A 17,682-nucleotide genomic window follows, 5' to 3' on the forward strand; every position below is an offset into this window, starting at 1 on the left:
TCACTGTGAATATAATTGCCGTGTTAATTACGAGCGGTGGTGAGTCAGAGATGGAGCCACTTGGATCCCCAGTGGGTGGAAATCCGAGTCTGAACAAACTTGCTGCAGGTGAGAAGCTTGAAGAGGTCAATTAAACCTGCTCCGAGCAGAAGACGACTTGGATGCGGCTCCAACTCGCTAATTACTCGCTGTCGTTACGCTGGATTGATTCCTGGGGATGGACACACGGATCCCAGGCTGAGGAATGTGAAGGTGCCGTAAGCAGACCCAGCTCGGTGCAGACAAGCCCTAAAGACACCAAGGGGGGTGTCAGGCTTGCACCCCGATGCCAAGCAGGGACAGGGACAGGTTGTGGCCCCGCTCCCTGGAAACCAAGCACAGCCCCACGCGCCCCTCGGCGCAGCCTCACCACATCCAGAGCAGAAAGATCCAGGCTGGAAACATGGGGAATTATTTTTCAGAGCAGATTTCCAGGTGCCACAGACCCAAGTGCATCTGGGCGCTCGGCAAAGGGTTTGTTTTTTTCCTCAGTTTCTCTCAAAACACCATTTTACTCCTCTCTACACTTCATTGCTTTAAGACTTTACTCAGTTTACCAATGGGGAAACTGAGGCAGCAGACGAGATGCGCTGCGCTGCCACCGGCTGACCTCAAAACCACACATCTCCAACAGACACATGCGTCCCAGGCGAGCGTCCCAGCTCCTGATCTCATCCTCTACAAGCCAGGAGGATAAAGAAACCCTGACATTTTCTTTGGGCAGGAGAGGAGCTGAAGCAGCCAGCCCCAACCTCCGAACCAAAACCTTTCCACTAAGCAGCAGAATGATGTAAATCTCATTTTTATCCCATTCCCCCCCCCCGCCCAGTGTGGTACCACGGTAGAGCTCGGGATCCAGGCATGGGAGTAGAGCTTTACAGAGCCTGGCTTTACAGTCAGCTGTAAAATCCCTCAGGGAAAGCTGCTGAAATCCATACCGGATGGCAAAATCTTTCTGAAGACAGAGAGTTGGGGATGGGTTTTTTTTTCAGCTGTGAGGCTTTTGGAGGAGATATGGCAGCTCCCCAGTGTTCCTCATCCAGGGCGTTGAGTCAACTTCATCCCTGGAAAACCCCGTGCTGGGGCTGGGGCAGCTGAATCCTGAAGGAGAGTCTGGGAAAACTCATCTCCTGGGAAAACTCATCCTCTGATGCCAATAAAAAGGTGCAGCCAGGGCCGATCAAGAAGTTTATCAAGCGAACTGAGGGGCTACACTGAGCCCAGACTCGTGGCCACGGGGAGCCTGCCCAGGCAGAAGCCAGCTTGTGAGGAAAATAGAGCTCCTGACATGTAACAGGCACTTCCCAGCCCAGACCCTCTCTCACCCAAGAGCTGCAAAGGGCACAGGGGCAGGAGATGGAGAGGTTGGTTGGCATTGATTTGGCCTCAGAACTGCCAGGGACGAGCTCCGATGCGAGCGTGGCTCACTCCAGCAGCCCAACCCCAAGCAGAAATCCAGGGGATTAGAAGGGAGAGGAACTACCTGGTGGAGGGTCCCAAACCTACTTGGAAAAAGGGGGCAAAATCCAAACCCAGTTGACCACACGTCCCAAACCACTTTGGGACTGTTTGGTTTAACTCCACCATTCCCCAAATCCTCTTTGCACCACTGAAAAGAAACATTTTACCTCACAACCACAGTGTGATTTTACCATTTTCAGTGACTATTGCCCTAAAACACCCACATTCCCTGCTGGAAGGAGACCAGGCACCAATGGGAAGACACACGGTCCCGGTGTGCCGCATCCCGCTCTCGCTCCCACCCACCAGGCTGGATCTCTTGGTTTGCTTCCCACTTTCACAGGGGTTTTGGGTAGCAAAGGCCTGATCCAGAATAAAGCCTCCTGCCCGTGTTGAGGATGATGGGGCTTCCTTGCTGCTCCTCTGCTTGTTTGCAAAGCAAATCCCATCCAGCTCATCCCAGCGGCCGCTGTGCGGTGCCGGCACCGGGAGCAGCCGGATCAGCTTACGGTGACTTCCCAGGAATCTGCTCCTTTCTCCACAGGGACAAGGCAAGTATTTTTATTCCTGCTCCAGGAGGAGATGGGATTAAATTCACCTCCCAAGGTCACGCCAGAGGAACGTGGCAAAACCAGGCACAGAGTTGGGGTCTCCCAGGCCGGTGCGCTCGATGCTCTCCATCTGTCTCCCCCAAAACAGCGCCTGGAGCATCAATCACTCGGTATCAATGACACCCCAGGCACAGAAGCCACCTCGAAGGCATAGGACGTCATCATGAGCGGTTTGGGGGGGCACAGGACCCCCACTGAGCCTACACACCCATGAGATGCAACCTGGGGGGCAGTGCTCTGCCCCTCGTCATCCCTTCAGGGGTTTTTAAGGGGGGTTCGTTGGCTGAAGACCAAGCCTGGCCCTGTGGTGGCCACAGCTGCAGGGGAGGGGTCTCAGGTGGGGGGACAGCCCCTCTCTGCCCCCCCCAGTGGGGAAGGAGTGAACACAGTCCCGTCCCCCCCACCACATTTCTCTCCCCCCTTCCCAGACAGTCGGGATCTGCTGCACCCCGTACAGTCCCCTCCCCACCCCCTTGCTGTCCAACCTCTGCCAGCCAGGGCTCTGCAGCACCCAGGGAAGGTTTCCCCCCCCCCACCTCCCCAAAATGCAAACCAAGGGCTCCACAGCCCCCCAAACTCTCACAGCACCCTATTTCCTGCCCCACACTGTGCCAGAGCACCCCAAAATGCCATTGTACCCTCCCAGCCCTACTCTCCACACCCCCTCAAGCTGTAGCAGCCGCCCTCCACCCGCCCCGGGACTCTACCCACCCCCCCCATCCCCAGAGCACCTGGGTACCCAAATTCCAGCTTGGTACCTGCACCCCGAGGGCAGGGCCACTCCTCATCTCCCTCCCGGGGGCCTCTTTGCCCTCCCCCGGCAGGACCCCAATACCATCCTCCTGCCCTTCTCCGCCCCCCCCCCCCCCCCCCCGCAAAAAACGCTCTTCACCTCCACCCGTTTCTCCTCTTCTGCACCCCAAAACTCATCTCCCACAGCCCCCAATTTCTCCTCCCCCTGCATCGAGGCAGTTACCCCCTTCCCCTGCCCCAGCGCTCGCAGCCCCCCCTTTCCCTGGACACCCCCAGCTCCGGGGTCCCCCCAGAGACCCCCACCTAGCCGTGATCTCCATTGGCACCCCCTAATCCTACCACCTCCCCCCCCCCCCATTCCGCTGCCCCCATCCACATCCCCACTGTCCGTCTGTCCCCTCTCCCCCCCGACACACTTCTCCCCAATTCATCACCTCCCCCCCCCCCTCCACCCCCCCAAAATCCAGCCATCCTTCCCCAAAATCCATCCCCCCACCCCCCTCGCCCAGCTCCAGCGCTGCACCCCACTCTCCTCCGTCTCTCCGCGCCGGTTTCTTCCCCCCCCACCACCTCCCCCCACCCCCCCATCACTCTTTATCATAAATATATAAATTATGCTAATTACGACATTGCATATTCACCGCGGCGGGACCCGCCGCCCCCCGCCCGGCCCCGGCCCCGCTCCGGCCCCGCACTCACCGCGCTGCCGGGGCTGGGCGCTCACCGCGGCGGGGGGACAGGGTGGGGGGGGGGGACCCGGGGACGGAGAGGAAGGAGGAAGAGGAGGAGGGGGAAGACAGGGGGGGTGCTCCGCGCCGCTCCGCGCTGCTCCGCGCCTTCCCTTCTGCCGGGGAATAATTAAAAATTCATCTCACAGCGCGGCGGCGGCGGCACAAAGGGGCGGGAGGCGGGTGGGGGGGGGGGTGAAGAGGGGGGGGCGGTTGGAGGAAGGCGGGGGAGCGGCCGCGGGACCCCCCTGGCCCCGTGTCCTTGGAGGGGGAGGAGGTTTTTAGGGGGTGCGTGGCGAGGATGGGGTACGGGGTGGGTTTGTGTGGCGGGGCGGGGGGGTTATTTCCCTCCTCCGGGGGGGATTTTTTAGCTGCTGCGTCATGAACATAATTTATGCGCAGGCCTTTGCCGCATCCGCGGGGCTGCCGCGCTGCCCGCCGCCGCCGGGGGCGCACGGGAACCCCCCCCCATTCTCCCGACCTCCCCCCCCCCCCCCAGGGCCAGACCCCAGCCCCGAGACACCCAGGCGCCGGACATCCCAGTTCCTGAGATCCCCCCCCCAAAGTAGAGACAGCCCCCTCGACCCCAAAGCCTGAGCCCCCAGCCCCCCCCCCCCAAACCAGAGGCAACCCCCGAGCCGCAGCCCTCACCAGACTGAAGAGTCAGAGCCCCCAGACTTCAGAGCCCCCTCCAAGCCTTGAGACCCCCAAAGTTAGAGCGCTACAGCTTGGGACTCCCCCAAACCAGACACATCGCCCTCATCCACCCCCCAAATCAGAGTCCCCCCCCAAATCTCAAAGTCCCCTGAACAAGCACTCCAAGCCTGGAGATGCCCTGGACTCACTTCTGTCCAGACACACACACCCCCCCCTAAACTGGAGGCACGCCCCCCCCATAACAGAAGTACCCCAAATCCTGGAGACTTGTCAACCTAGAGCCCCCCCAAACCCAGAGCCCCCTCCCCAAACACAGAACTTCCTCAAACTTGGAGCTGAAATCCCAGACACCCTCAATCCCACCCCTAACGCCCAGAAACTCCCCAAAGCCAAACACTGGACCCCAAATTACTCTCTTCTTCTGAAAGCCAGAGTCCCCAAGTCCCAGGACATCTCCAAGACTCGGATCCCCCCCAAAACCCACAGCCTTCCACCCCCAACTTCTCCACACCCCCAAACCCTAGACCAGTTAAACCCTCCACCCTCCCAAAACCCAAAGCCACCCCCTCAAGTCCATTCCAGGGAATAACCCCACAACTTTGGGGTCACCCTTTGCTAACCCCAAGCAGCCCCTATCCCTGATGTGCCAGGGGTGGGTGCTGGAGGGACCCCCCCGGCTCTGTACCACCCCACAAGATCACGCCTGAAGCAGCCTTCCTGACCCCAGCTCCGAGCCAGCTCATCAAAACCCTAACGCAGCATTTCATCATCATAAATTAATACATTAATCATCACATTAACGTGATCCACCCCGGGGCAGCACAAAGGATTCAATTTGTTCCCCTCCACCCCTCCCTGCTCCCCCCGTTATCCACTTCCCTGCAAAGCCATGGCTCAGGATTGAGCCCCAATGCTGAATCCGTGACCTGCCAGGGCTTGGGGGGGCTTCTTTAAGTAATCAGAGCACCCCAAAAACCTTCCTGTGGCGTTAAAGCAGGAGCAGGAGGCAGGGGCCTGGGCGGGAGCAGCGCCTGCCTTCGCCTGGGGAAGCCACAGTAATAATTCAAGACGCTCCATCTTCCCAGCATAGCATTAGCTCCAGATCCAGCCTCCCAGCATAATATGCAGGAGGCTGAGCTCTGCGCCTCGGCTGGCATCCCGCTCCCTGTGCGGGGCTGCAGCGGGGTCATTGCTGACCCTCCGGAGCTGCACGTCCCAGGGGCGAGTGGATCCAAAGTTCTCCTGCCCTCCTTTGGACTCAAAAGGGTCTGGGGAGCTTCGGATCCCACGCTTGGAGCAGCTCTGGAAAAGATGTTGATTTTAAAAGGGAAGCTGAGAGCTCCCTCCCCAGCACGTACAGGACCTCAGGACACCCAGGGAGCCCTAAGAACAAGGATGCACAAAGGCACTAGCACCCACCTTGTCCGTGGCAGCACCTTCCTGCAGGGATTAGGGGATACACCCCAGCCTGGTAGCAGGGTGGGGGGGATACAACACCAGCCACCTACACTCGTGTCCGTCCTCAACTCGGTGTGAATTCAGTTCAGGCGTCGCGCTGGGGGGCTGCAGGGCTGCTCAGGGGGGGAGAAGCAATAAACAAACAGAAAGCATCAAAAGCCAACGGTGTGATTTGCCCTGGCTGTCTCCTAGAGGGAATGTGCTACTGGAGGCTCCTGGAATCCTACTGGAAATCTTAATTTCCCGGTGCGATGGCACAGACTGCGCTGCCCCCGAATTACTCCTGGTCCCTGGGACTCCTCCGCCAGCTCCCAGGGGCTCTTTTTTTCTGGACTGTGTGAAGGAGTGAGGAGATAAGTGCCGTAAAGGGAGGTCAGGTGCAACTTTAACCTTGTCACTCCGTAATTAAAAGAAGGAAGAAAACTATTTCTGTAATTACAAAGCTCATTAGAAGCGCAGGTGCAACTCTGCGGCTTTTCAAGCCAACTTATGGACCAATTATAGCTTGTTTGGGATCATTAAAAAGAAAGGAAGCGGAGTATATTATCATCTAACATTCTGTATTTTAAAATTCTAACTTCCTCCTTATCTCTTGGCAGGAGAAAAGGGAAGAAGAAAAGGATGAGAAACTCCCAACAGAACAGCTCAGCTACCAGCACCCCCTAAAACCCAGCACGGTTTGATAAAGCCCAATTATTTTTACTTTCCCAAACCTATTAGCTGGAAAGAAACACAGCATCCTTCTTCCTCTGTGGAAAAAAAACCCCCTCACGGATTCATTTAAATCTTTGCTTCATAAAATACCTCTTTTTTTCCCCCTTTTTCTTTATTTGTTGGAGTTCATCCCAGGAAACACTCCAACCAGCTCCCTAGGTGCTTTTCTGAGCCGCAGCAGCACTCCCTTCAGAACATGCCAAACATCCAGCAACAGCTCCCAACCCAAAGGAGCCAGGACTGACAGACATACCTGGCCTGACACCTCCCAGGGAGCCCACAAACAGCCCCTGGCATCCAGGAGCTCTTGCTGGACGTTTGGCCAGTTTGGGTCACTTATCCTGGCTTTGTCCCCTCCTTTCTCATGAATAGAGAAATATGAAGAGCTGAGAAAGTCCTTGACTGTCTGACAGCAACTGTGGGAGAAGGAAAAGGCGGATACCAGATGGTTGGTCAGAGCGTCTCAAACTTTATTCACACAAGCCTGGCTTAAGTATGCTGGATAATTAGCTCATACATATTGCAAAAGCCGAGCTCATCATTGGTCCAGCTGAGAAGTTGCAGCCCTGCCTTTGCTTACATTCTGTTGCACATTGTTATGGTAAACACATCCTTCTAAGACAACAGCAACCGGCTTCAGCTGGCCCCAAGGGCACACTGACTTTGGGTTAACCTTTACCCTACTTGTGCCATCTCGAGCAGGTCTGTGCAGCTGTGTCCCTCCTCTGATAGCCAGCTCTGCACACCAGATCCTCCGCAAGCAACTAAAACCCATCAGGGTGTTATCAGCACTGCTTTCATTTTAACTCCCAAACACAGCATTCCAGCCGCTGCTACAAAAGAAGTTAACTCCATCCTGACCAGGACAGCCAGGACACACTCCAACTGGCTCCCTAGAGCTCCCAAACCCAAACAAGTGAAGTGATGCTGTGGCTGAGAAAAGCACCTAGGGAGCTGGTTGAGTGTTGCCTGTTGCCTGGCAAACGAAAGCCCTCAGAGCCAGGATGCCAGGGGCTGCTTGGGGGAGGTTCCAGGACAGCTTTGTCTTTCAGTCCTGGCTCCTTTGGTTTGGGAGCCATTGCTGGACGTTTGGCATGTTTGGAATTGAAGGCAACACCTGGGGTTTGTCTGGCATTGTTATTGCTTTTACTTAGTATTTTTTTCTATGAAGTTTCACACTCTCTTTAGTATTTTCTGTCCACATTTTAGTGAAGTTATGGGTATTTTCATACCCAACTGAATCATCAATATAAATACTCTGCAGAGAATGTTTTCAGCAAGAATCCCTTTCTCCATCCAGCATCCCACCCCTGATACACCCCTCATGTCAGCAGAGCCACACCTGCTCCTCCAGCTGCTGTGAATCCTCCATCAGGCAGCATCCTCCCCTTTCCCCAGGGACTGTGGGAAGGGCAGTGGGTGGGACCTGGGGTACATAAGGCACCTGCCTTGCCTGGGTGATCTCATTCTGCTTTGGGTCTCCTGTGAGAGGGTTCTGGTTTCCCTGCTGCAGTGGGAGTGTTGGAGGTGCTGCTCTTGTCCTGGTTCCTGCATTGAAGGTAAGGGCTCTCCTAGGGGTTGTACAGCTGGTGAGGTGTGACATGCATCACCCGTGGGAGTGATGGTTTGTCAGGAGCAGGAGAGTGAATTGGCATCTCCTGGGTGGTGGGTGCCACAGGTGGTGACAGCGAGCTCTTGTCTGGGAAACAAGCAGGTGACCTGCCTGGCCTGTCCCTGTGGAGAGGGGCAGGGTTTAGAGCTTGGGGTGACATGTGAGACGCTGACTGATGGTGCTGTTCTGTTTTCCTGCTTGTCTTTATCCCAGAGGCTGGAGAATAACGTGGCAGCTCCAGGAACACCCCGTGTGGCCTCCGGAGGGATGTGCTGTGTTCCTGGAGGATGGAGGGAGATCCCCAGCGGTCTGAGAGCTGAGCAGAGGGACCAGGGCCGGGGAGGGAGCAGGAGGATGTGAGAAATGACCCTGTCCCAAACAGGGTTATAGCTGACTGGAACAACTCATGACACAAATGAAAGCAAGCAGACAGCGCTGGGGGTGCCGGGAGTCTCCGCTCCACCAAGGCGCTGGCTGTGCAGCTCCAGTCCCGGGCTGAGATGTCTCCCAGGGACAGGCACATCTCCTTCCCACGTGTGGCCTCTTCCCCCATCTGGTGGATGTTTTGGCTTCACCTGACCCGCTGGAGTGCCGGCCAGGCGACCCCCCCAAGACACAACAACCCTGTAACCTTCAACTGCCCCTCCCAGCCCCGTGGCCACACACACTCTGCAAGTCTGAAATACATCATTGCCCAACAACAGCGATTTTATAGCCTTTACTTAGGAGTTTTTTAATGAGATTTACTGTAATATGGACAGGAAATACTAAAGAGAGTGTTCAAGTTCTGGTTTAATCATCAGTATAAAGGTTCAGCAGAGTAAGAATGTTTCCACCAGAATCCCTTTCTCCACTCAGCATTCACTCTCTGATAAACAACTCAGCTCAGCAGAGCCACACCTGCTCCTCCACCTGCTTTTCATCCTTCTGCAGGCAGCATCCTCCCCTGCCCCAGCCCACTCTGGGAAGGGCAGTGGCTGGGACCTGGGGTACACAAGGCACCTGCCTGGCCTTTGGCAGCTCATTCTGCTTTGGGGCTCCTCTTGTCCTGTCCTGGTTTTCATTCTGCAGTTGAAGCATTTGAGTTGCTGCTGTTGTCTTGGTTCCTGCCCTTAAGGTAAGTGTTTCACAACTACCTGAGTGTGGCCAGTGTCTGCCTAGTCAGAAGCACTTGTTCATGTAGCTTTGCTCCTGTTGGGTTTGTGTGTTTTGCTTTCCCATCTCAGGGTGTTTTTAAGGCACCTCAATCCTATCTAGTCAGCTGTTGATGTTTTGCTTCTAGGTGCACAGCATTTCACCAGCATTCCTGGCTTTGCACAGGATGGGCTGTTGGGGTTTTATTCCACTGGCTTTGCTCTTTGAACTGGAAGCTGTTGGGACTGGAGCCGAATGCCACAAGGAGCTGGGCTGGGCAGTGGGGTCGGTGGGGTGAGGGGGTTGGTGGCTCTGGCTGTTCCCAGACTCAGGTCTGTCTGTCTCTTCTGAAGCTGCAAACCAGGAGGAAAGAGGGATATTCCAGGGGAGGCAACTCCAGATGGGTGAGGTCTGGGGGTAACAGTCATCCTGCATCTCTCAGCGCAGTGAAACCCCAGTGGTGGCAGCCAGCACATCTGTCTCTGGGACCAGCAGGTGAGTGGAACACCCCATCCCTCTGGAGAAGGGGAGGGGGAGTTGAGGTTGGGGTCGAGGTGCCTGGTGCCGACTGCCTGCACAGTTTGGATTTGTTCTCTGTGTATCTTCATTAGAGCTGCTGAAGAATGAGGTGTCACCCCCAGCATGTCCCGGTCAGCCCATGCAGGGGATGGTGTGTGTTTCCTTCCAGGACAGGTGAGGTTTCCCAGCCACCTGAGAGCTCTACCTGGGGCTGTGGTGTCAGGGTGAGGTTACAGGGCAGTAACAGTCCAGGGCTGGCGTGCAGGCTTCTGCCCAGGAGGCTTTGGCAAAGGTGGTACCATTGGTGGGGTGTTATAGGCCAGGCCTGAGCCTTGGCACAGCTGCCCATGAATGGCACAGGCCAGGTGAGCGATGGGTCAAGGTGAGGTGATGGAAGGTGGGAAATGGTTTCAGGTGGTCTCTTGGCATGTGTCTCTTCCAGGCCCTGGAGGCGGTGGTGGGACGTGGCCATGGTGCACCAAGAAAGCAAGGTGCCTGGAGGTGTAGGCATAGTGAAGACAGGGGTAGCACCGCTTTACAGCACAGCAGTAACACATTGATATGCTACTCTGGAACCATCTGCACAGGCTTTCCCTGTTGAGAGCTGTCACTGAGTTCTTTTCATTGTGCTTGGCAGGTGATGGAGTGATACAATGGCTACCTTGGAGCAGCAGCTCATCCCCACAGAGGACCCACTGCCAGTGCCATGGAAGTACTGGTTGGAAGCAGGGAACTTGCCTTACCCATGGATTTGGGTTCTTCAGATGCAGATCATGAGTGCTGAGCTGGAGGCCAAAGGAAGAGGCCAACTGAACTGGTCACTGGAGTATCAGAGGAAGGCTGAATGGCATCTACCCTCAGAGCATCGGTGCCAGTGTCAATGGGGGGAGTTCTCTCACCCGCAGCCGGTGCTGGGATGGGGTTTTCCAGGCAGGGTGATGTTTTTGGAGGTCCCTGGGGACTGTGTTCCTGAGGTGTGCTGTGCTGCTGTTTTTTTCCATGGTCTAGGGTTTGTGTTGTCTCCAGTAGGGTTTCATGGCTTGTCACAGCTGTGGCTTCTTGCAGGAAGGTCTGTTTGTTGAATGGTTACAGGGAGAGACTGGTGGGAGCATTGGTGGAAGGGCAGGGAGTTCTCCTAGAAGGGTGGCCTGAAGAATGGCTTGTAGGAGAGGTGGCCCGAATTGGGTTGTGACCTAGGAAGCCCTTGCTATAGGTTTTGTATTGTGTTGTAATTTGCACTGTAAGTTTTTCTGTTAGTTTAAGTGTAGACATGGGGGTGTCCTGGTTTTGGTCAGGATGGAGTTAACTTCTTTTGTAGCAGCGGCTGGAATGCTGTGTTTGGGAGTTAAAATGAAAGCAGTGCTGATAACACCCTGATGTTTCTAGTTGCTGTCAGACAGTCAAGGACTTTCTCAGCTCTTCATGAGAAAGGAGGGGACCAAGCCAGGACAGGTGACCCAAACAGGCCAAAGAGTATTCCATGCCCATTCTGTCCTGCCCAGTATAAAGGGGGCTGATGGGAGGAGGGAGCAGCTCTGGGACGCCTGATTTTTGGGGGATGGCTCTGGGTGGCACAGCCTGAGCTCTGGGTTCAGTGAGAAACTGCAGTGTGTAGCATCAGTTTCATTTGGGTTTTTTTGCTCTAAAGTCCTGTCAGCATTGTTAGATTTTATCTTTCTGCTATTTTAGTAAACTATCCTTATCCCAACCCATGGGCTTCTGGTTTTGGGGTTATTTGCCCCTTCCTCTTCCCTTGCCTCACACCCCCTCCTATTTTCCTTTAAAGAGCAGGCAGCTGCATGGATCTCAGCTCTCAGCTGGGGTAAAACCATGATGGGGGGCAACAAGGCATCCTGTAGAGCAGAGCCCTTTACCTGTTTTCCCAGGGGAAAAAAGAAAGAGCAAATTGGAGTTTGAGGCACAAGAGGGCTGCCTAAAGGGAAATAATGAGTGAAGGTCAAGAAAAACTACAATGCTAATCTCTGTGTGTGTGTGTGAGCACAGTCACCTGGAACCAGCAATCTGTTTACAGTGAACTTGGACTATATCAGAGTCCTAACAAGCAGTCCTCAGTGAGAACTTGAAAAATAGAGGCAACAACAAGGAGCTGTAATAAAGGATTTGTGGTCTCTGGTGTGACTCTCCTGTGCTGTAGCTGGTTTCTTTGCTGCTGTTTGCAGGGTTTGTTGGCAAAATTGTGATGATGGATGTGCAGGAAGCCACCTTTCAGACCCAGTGCTGGAACAATGCAGGGAAAAAGCCTCAGGCTGTGGAAATAGGTGACTGGAGAGCAGAGCTCCTGCCAGAGCCTGCAATGACACTGCAAGAGAGGACTGACTGGCAACTTCTGAGATGTGAGGACAAACCAGCCTGTGACTGTGCTGGGCAAATCCAGAGGAACCCCATGGGTGCTGTGCTGATGAGCAAGGGTGGGCATTTGAGACCCTGGAGCCTGTGCCAGAGGGGCACACTGTGCTCCTCTGAGTGCAAAGAGGATGCTGACACCCAGAGAAGGGCTGAGATGCCAAACAACAAGTGTGAAGACAGACCAGCACTGGGGATGCCCTGCCTGGCACCCCCAGGCATTGTGGTGGTAAGTGACCTGCTCCTCCCTGTGCAGCCTTACCCAGCCTCTCCCCCACCCCTCCCACCCTTGTTCTCTTCTCCAGCTCCTTCTGCTTTAGGCTTCTGGTCCCCAGACTCCCCAAAGCCTCCTTTTTTGACAGGACAAGATGTCTACTGGATGGCTGCTTCCTGGGATGCTGTGCTGTGTCAGGCCTGGGGTAGTGCCTGTGAAGAGATGGTTAGAACTTCACTGGCACCATCATCTCTGCTTGAGCCTGCTCATCTCAGCTCACCTGGCTGAGGTCACCACCAGTGCTGACATCTGGCTTTGCTTGGCACTTTCTGATCTGTCAGCTTTCTCTTGAAGTCACACTGGTCACCCAGCCCCCTCTCAGCTTGTGTAAGAGGTGCTGACCTGCTTCCTGATGGTGCTCTGCTCATCCCTCTGCAAAGAGCATTCAGTGAGGTGTGGGATGCAGACTGATGCACTCTGGGCTCTGCTCTAGGCCCCTGAAAGAATGGGCTACTGCTTTGGAGTCTGTGAGGGGCCTGCTGTGACCTCCAACTGAGCTAGCACCAGCCCTGGTGCTCTGGTCACAGCTAGGAAAGCCCTGAGCTGTCCTGGAACAACAGCTTTCTTGAGAAGGGCTAAGAGGTAGTCACAGGGAGCAGACACCAGGCCAGGCTTGCCCAGACCCCCAGCCAGATCATCCCATCCTCAGGCCTGTTAGGAGAAGCAATGCTCACAACCAGCTTTGCTCTTCAAGGGGGAAGTGAAGGACAGGGGATGTTCTCTTTTCCAGGCTGGCAGGAGAATGCCACACACCTAGACCCAAAAAAAGACACCTCACTTAGGGGGTTCCACCATGACCCTGTCCCATGGAGGACTGTCATTCTTCAGAAACTGTCCTCACAATACACTTGCCTACAGGCTGGTTACCCTCAAGCACTCCTTCAGCTGCCTCCCGAGCTCCCTCTGCTGCCTGAAAGCCGGCAGGAGAAGGCTTTCTGACTGCACTTAGCTTTGTCCACTCACAGGGACTTGCCCTGAAAACAGTGATGCTGGTTCTAACTCCCTAGGCCTCCATGTGTTGTACTGGCACCTCCATGGGAACTAGCAAGTGATGCTTGGTGGGACAGGGCCTGAGCAGCCACTGTACAAATCCTCCCCTTAGAGGCTCTGGGCTTGAGCTAGGTGACAAAAAGAGGGGGTATGACAGGATGTGAACCAAGAACAGGAAGTCTAGAAGGGGACCAGGGCAGGGGCAGCAACCCCAGGGGGACCACAGAGAGAAAGGGGGGAGGGACACACTGAGATAAGGGTGGAAAAACCCCACCAAACAAGGAGGAGACACAAGAGGGAACCAGACAGCTGGGAGGGGGGGCAGGCAGTACAGAAAGACTGAGAAACAAGCAGTAGTAGGGGAAAGAGAGACAGGCAAAGACCAGGGACTGAGAGGGGGAGAGAAGTAAGGGGCTGAAAGACAAGGAGACAAAGAGAGGGCTCAGGGAACAACAGGCAAACAGGACAGGCACAGAGAGACAGCCAGGGAAAGACAACAGGGGAACGAAACAGATACAGATGAGGGAGACAGACAAGAGCTGGGGGCAAAGACAGCTGTACACAGGGAGAGGACAAGAGAGTCTAACTCAGCCTACTCAAAAGAAACCACCAAAGACACACAAAAAATGGACACTGAACACATTATGTTTCTATGCTCATCATATCTTTATTGTTTACATTTTATACAGACTAGTGGTTACAAGGCTCGTGACTGTCATCTCCCATGCTGCTGAAACACACATGCACAGCAACATGGCCAAAGTAAAAATGGTAACACACATGATTATTTCTACTTCAAGGAAAATATTCTTATACAAACTGACAGGGTCCTTGAGGGCCAAAGGGGGAACTCTCACAAAATTTGCTACAGAAGGTGCCAAAGGGTGCCCAAAGGGCCCTCTGGCAAAACTGGCTGCAGAAGGGGCCAGGTTTTAACCTATGGCAAGTGTTTCCTATGTCACAACCCAATTCGGGCCACCTCTCCTACAATCCATTCTTCAGGCCATCCTTCTAGGAGAACTCCCTGCCCTTCCACCAATGCTCCCCCCAGTCTCTCCCTGTGACCATTCAACAACCAACAGACCTTCCTGCAAGAACTCACAGCTGTGACAAGCCATGAAACCCTACTGGAGACAACACAACCCCTACACCATGGAAAAAACCCAGCAGCACAGCACACCTCAGGAAGACAGTTCCCAGGGGCCTCCAAAAACATCACCCTGCCTGGAAAACCCCGTCCCAGCACTGTCTGCACCCAAACTTTGGTGGCAACAGTCGCCTCACAGACCGGCCGGGACCAGGGAAAAAGAACCACAGCCAGGGGAGGAAAAAAATATATCCCCTGGCTGGGGTTTTTTTATTGTTAACTATCTAATTCCTGAGGCCAGAGCAAACCTGAAACAGAAGCAGCACACACACAGGTAGCCACGCTCACTCCCCTACTGCTGCCCACCACCCCCAGAGCCATCCCACCTCCAGCCGCCGCAGTGGGTCAGCACCCCGAGTCTGCAGCCATGCAGGGCAGGGTCTCACCCTTCAAACAGCCCCAGCACTGTGACACTGAAGTGTCAGAGCTCAAAAGCCAAAGCCCAGGAAGCCACTTCACTCCCTGCAGCACAGCTGCCTCCTGCTGCTCTTGGGAATTCCCACTCTGCAGCAAATGTCCCCAGAGTTTCCTGCTGGGATCCAAACCTCCCTGTAGTGCCTGGCACAAAACATCCCTAGCAGAGACACTGCACACTCCAAGACTGCACCCCAAGACAGTGTCACACAATGCAAGACAATCCAAACCCACAGCCACGCAGCAACTTACAACCCCATGATACAGCCAGGCTATTGATGACACCAGCCCAGGACCAAGCCAGACCACACACAATGCCCAGTCAATATTGAGTCGACACTGGGAGACACCAGGGAGATACACAGTGCCAGAGCATCCCAGGACAGGGCAGTGCTGGGGATTACACCACCCTGTTACAGAGTCATAGGGCACAAAACACAGTTCACATACAGAGGCAGACAGCATCCCAGGCTGTGTCAGTGCCATGGATTACACCATCCCGTTACAGAGTGATGTGGCACAAGACACCACCCCAAGACAAAGCCCTACTAGGCAAGACAATCCAAAAGGACACAACGCTACCAAGGCCTCAGACACCAGTGAAAGCCAGTACAGAGTGCTGTGATGCAATACAACACCAAATCAGTCCATTTGCAAGAGATCCACCAGTACAGTACACTGGTGAGTGAGCGGGGAGCGAGGGCTGCACAGAACTCCAGAAGCAGAGGTGTTGTTCCACCTCAGGCTCAGCAAACGTTTCTGTGGTGTCACCTTTGTGCTATGAAACCCTTTAGACTCTGAGCAAGAGGACAGACAGTCAATGGGCTGGGTGACAGAACAGCCAGGCTCAAAGGCAACAATGATTCGTGAGGGTGGAGAACTCCCCCATTGACACTGGCACCGATGCTCTGAGGGTGGATGCCGTTCAGCCTTCCTCTGATACTCCCCTGGCCAGTTCAGTTGGCTTCTTCCTTGGGCCTCCAGCTCAGCACTCATGATCTGCATCTGAAGAACCCAAATCCATGGGTAAGGCAAGTTCCCTGCTTCCAACTGGTACTTCCATGGCACTGGCAGTGGGTCCTCTGTGGGGATGAGCTGCTGCTCCAAGGTAGCCCTTATACCACTCTAGCACCTGCCAAACACAATGAAAAGAACTCAGTGACAGCTCTCAACAGAGAAAGACTGTATAGATGGTTCCAGAGTAGCATATCAATGTATTACTGCTGTGCTGTAAAGCAGTGCTACCCCTGTCTTCACTATGGCTACACCTCCAGGCAGGGCAGAACAGAAAGGTGACTGACTCACAAGACAACCTCAAGTGATAAAAACACCTCCTGAGGCAAAGATGCAGCTTTATGGCACCAGAACAGTGCAGATGCTTTCTAGCAGTACCATAGAAGAGGCAGTATTAGCAGCCTGTAAGGAAAAGCAACTCTAAAAATCCAAGGCCTGGCTTCCCAACCAGGCATAAGACCTTTAAAGATGCAGCAATTAAATCCCAGAAGACAAATCTGTACAAAGAGAAGGTTGGGTGGAGATGCCCCTGAGAGCCAGCTCATTGCTGCAAGACACATCTGCTCAAAGATATCTGCGACAACACAAGCCACACACATCTGTGCTTGAATCCACAACTGCAGGAGACTAAGGGCTCAAGAGGAAGAAAGCTGTGGCTATGCAAGACTCAAGAGGTCTAATTAATTATTTGCAAACAAAGATCCAACAAGTAAGAGATCTGAGTAAGTTATAGGGCAGAACCTAACAAAACCACTGCAAAGGCTGGAACTGCCCTACCTGCTGCACCCAGGGGTGGCATTCCACAGACCCCCTCATTCCAGAGGGAGATGTGCTGGCACTCATGGCATGTGGCACCTACTGCCCCAAGAGATCCAAAGTCACTGTTACCCTTGCAAGAAATAACTGCTCCCACACTTGCCTTGTGCCCAGCACCTGGCTGTTATCCCAGCTCACCTCAACCACTCCTCCACTTCCAGGGCACCACCACAGACAACAGCACCTTGCTTTCTTGGTGCACCATGGCCACATCCCACCACTGCCTCCAGGGCCTGGAAGAGACACATGCCAAGAGACCACCTGAAAGCAGTTCCCACCTTCCATCACCTCACCTTGACCCATCGCTCACCTGGCCTGTGCCATTCATGGGCAGCTGCCCCAAGGCTCAGGCCTGGCCTGTAACACCCCACCAATGGTACCACCTTCACCAAAGCCTCCTGGGCAGAAGCCTGCACGCCAACCCTGGACTCTTACTGCCCTGTCACCTCAGCCCAATTCCACAGCCCCAGGTAGAGCAGCTCCACACCAAACACACACAGAATGACACAAGGCAGAGAGCACAGACATTGCAACTCCAAGATGACCAAAAACCTTTGGCAAGAAGGGCTCCCAGACAGGAGACACCGTCAAGCAACACCATGAGGTGGGGACAGGAGGAAGCTGTATGGCAACCCCAGGAGAGTTGCCATAGACAACTGGAATAGCACAGTGGAAGGACTTGCTATCAGAATTGGATGTGCAAGAAGCACAACTGCAAGACCTAGCGATGGAGAGATGTGGGGAAGAAGCTTCAGTCTGTGAAAATGGATGGCTAGAGAGCACAGCTCCTGACAGAGACAGCGACTGTGCCCCCAAGATAAGACTGACCAGAAACTTGTGAGACATGGGGATGAACTTGCTAAGTGAGTGAAGAGCCCAATGGGCACCGTGGCTGTGAGCAAGTGGGGGTGTTTGAGACACTACAGACTGCACCCAAGGGGCAGGCTGTGCTCCTCTGAGCACAAAGAGGATGCTGA

This window comes from Gallinula chloropus (genome assembly GCF_964237585.1).
Source record: "Gallinula chloropus genome assembly, chromosome: 31".
In the NCBI taxonomy this organism is placed as follows: Eukaryota; Metazoa; Chordata; class Aves; order Gruiformes; family Rallidae; genus Gallinula; species Gallinula chloropus.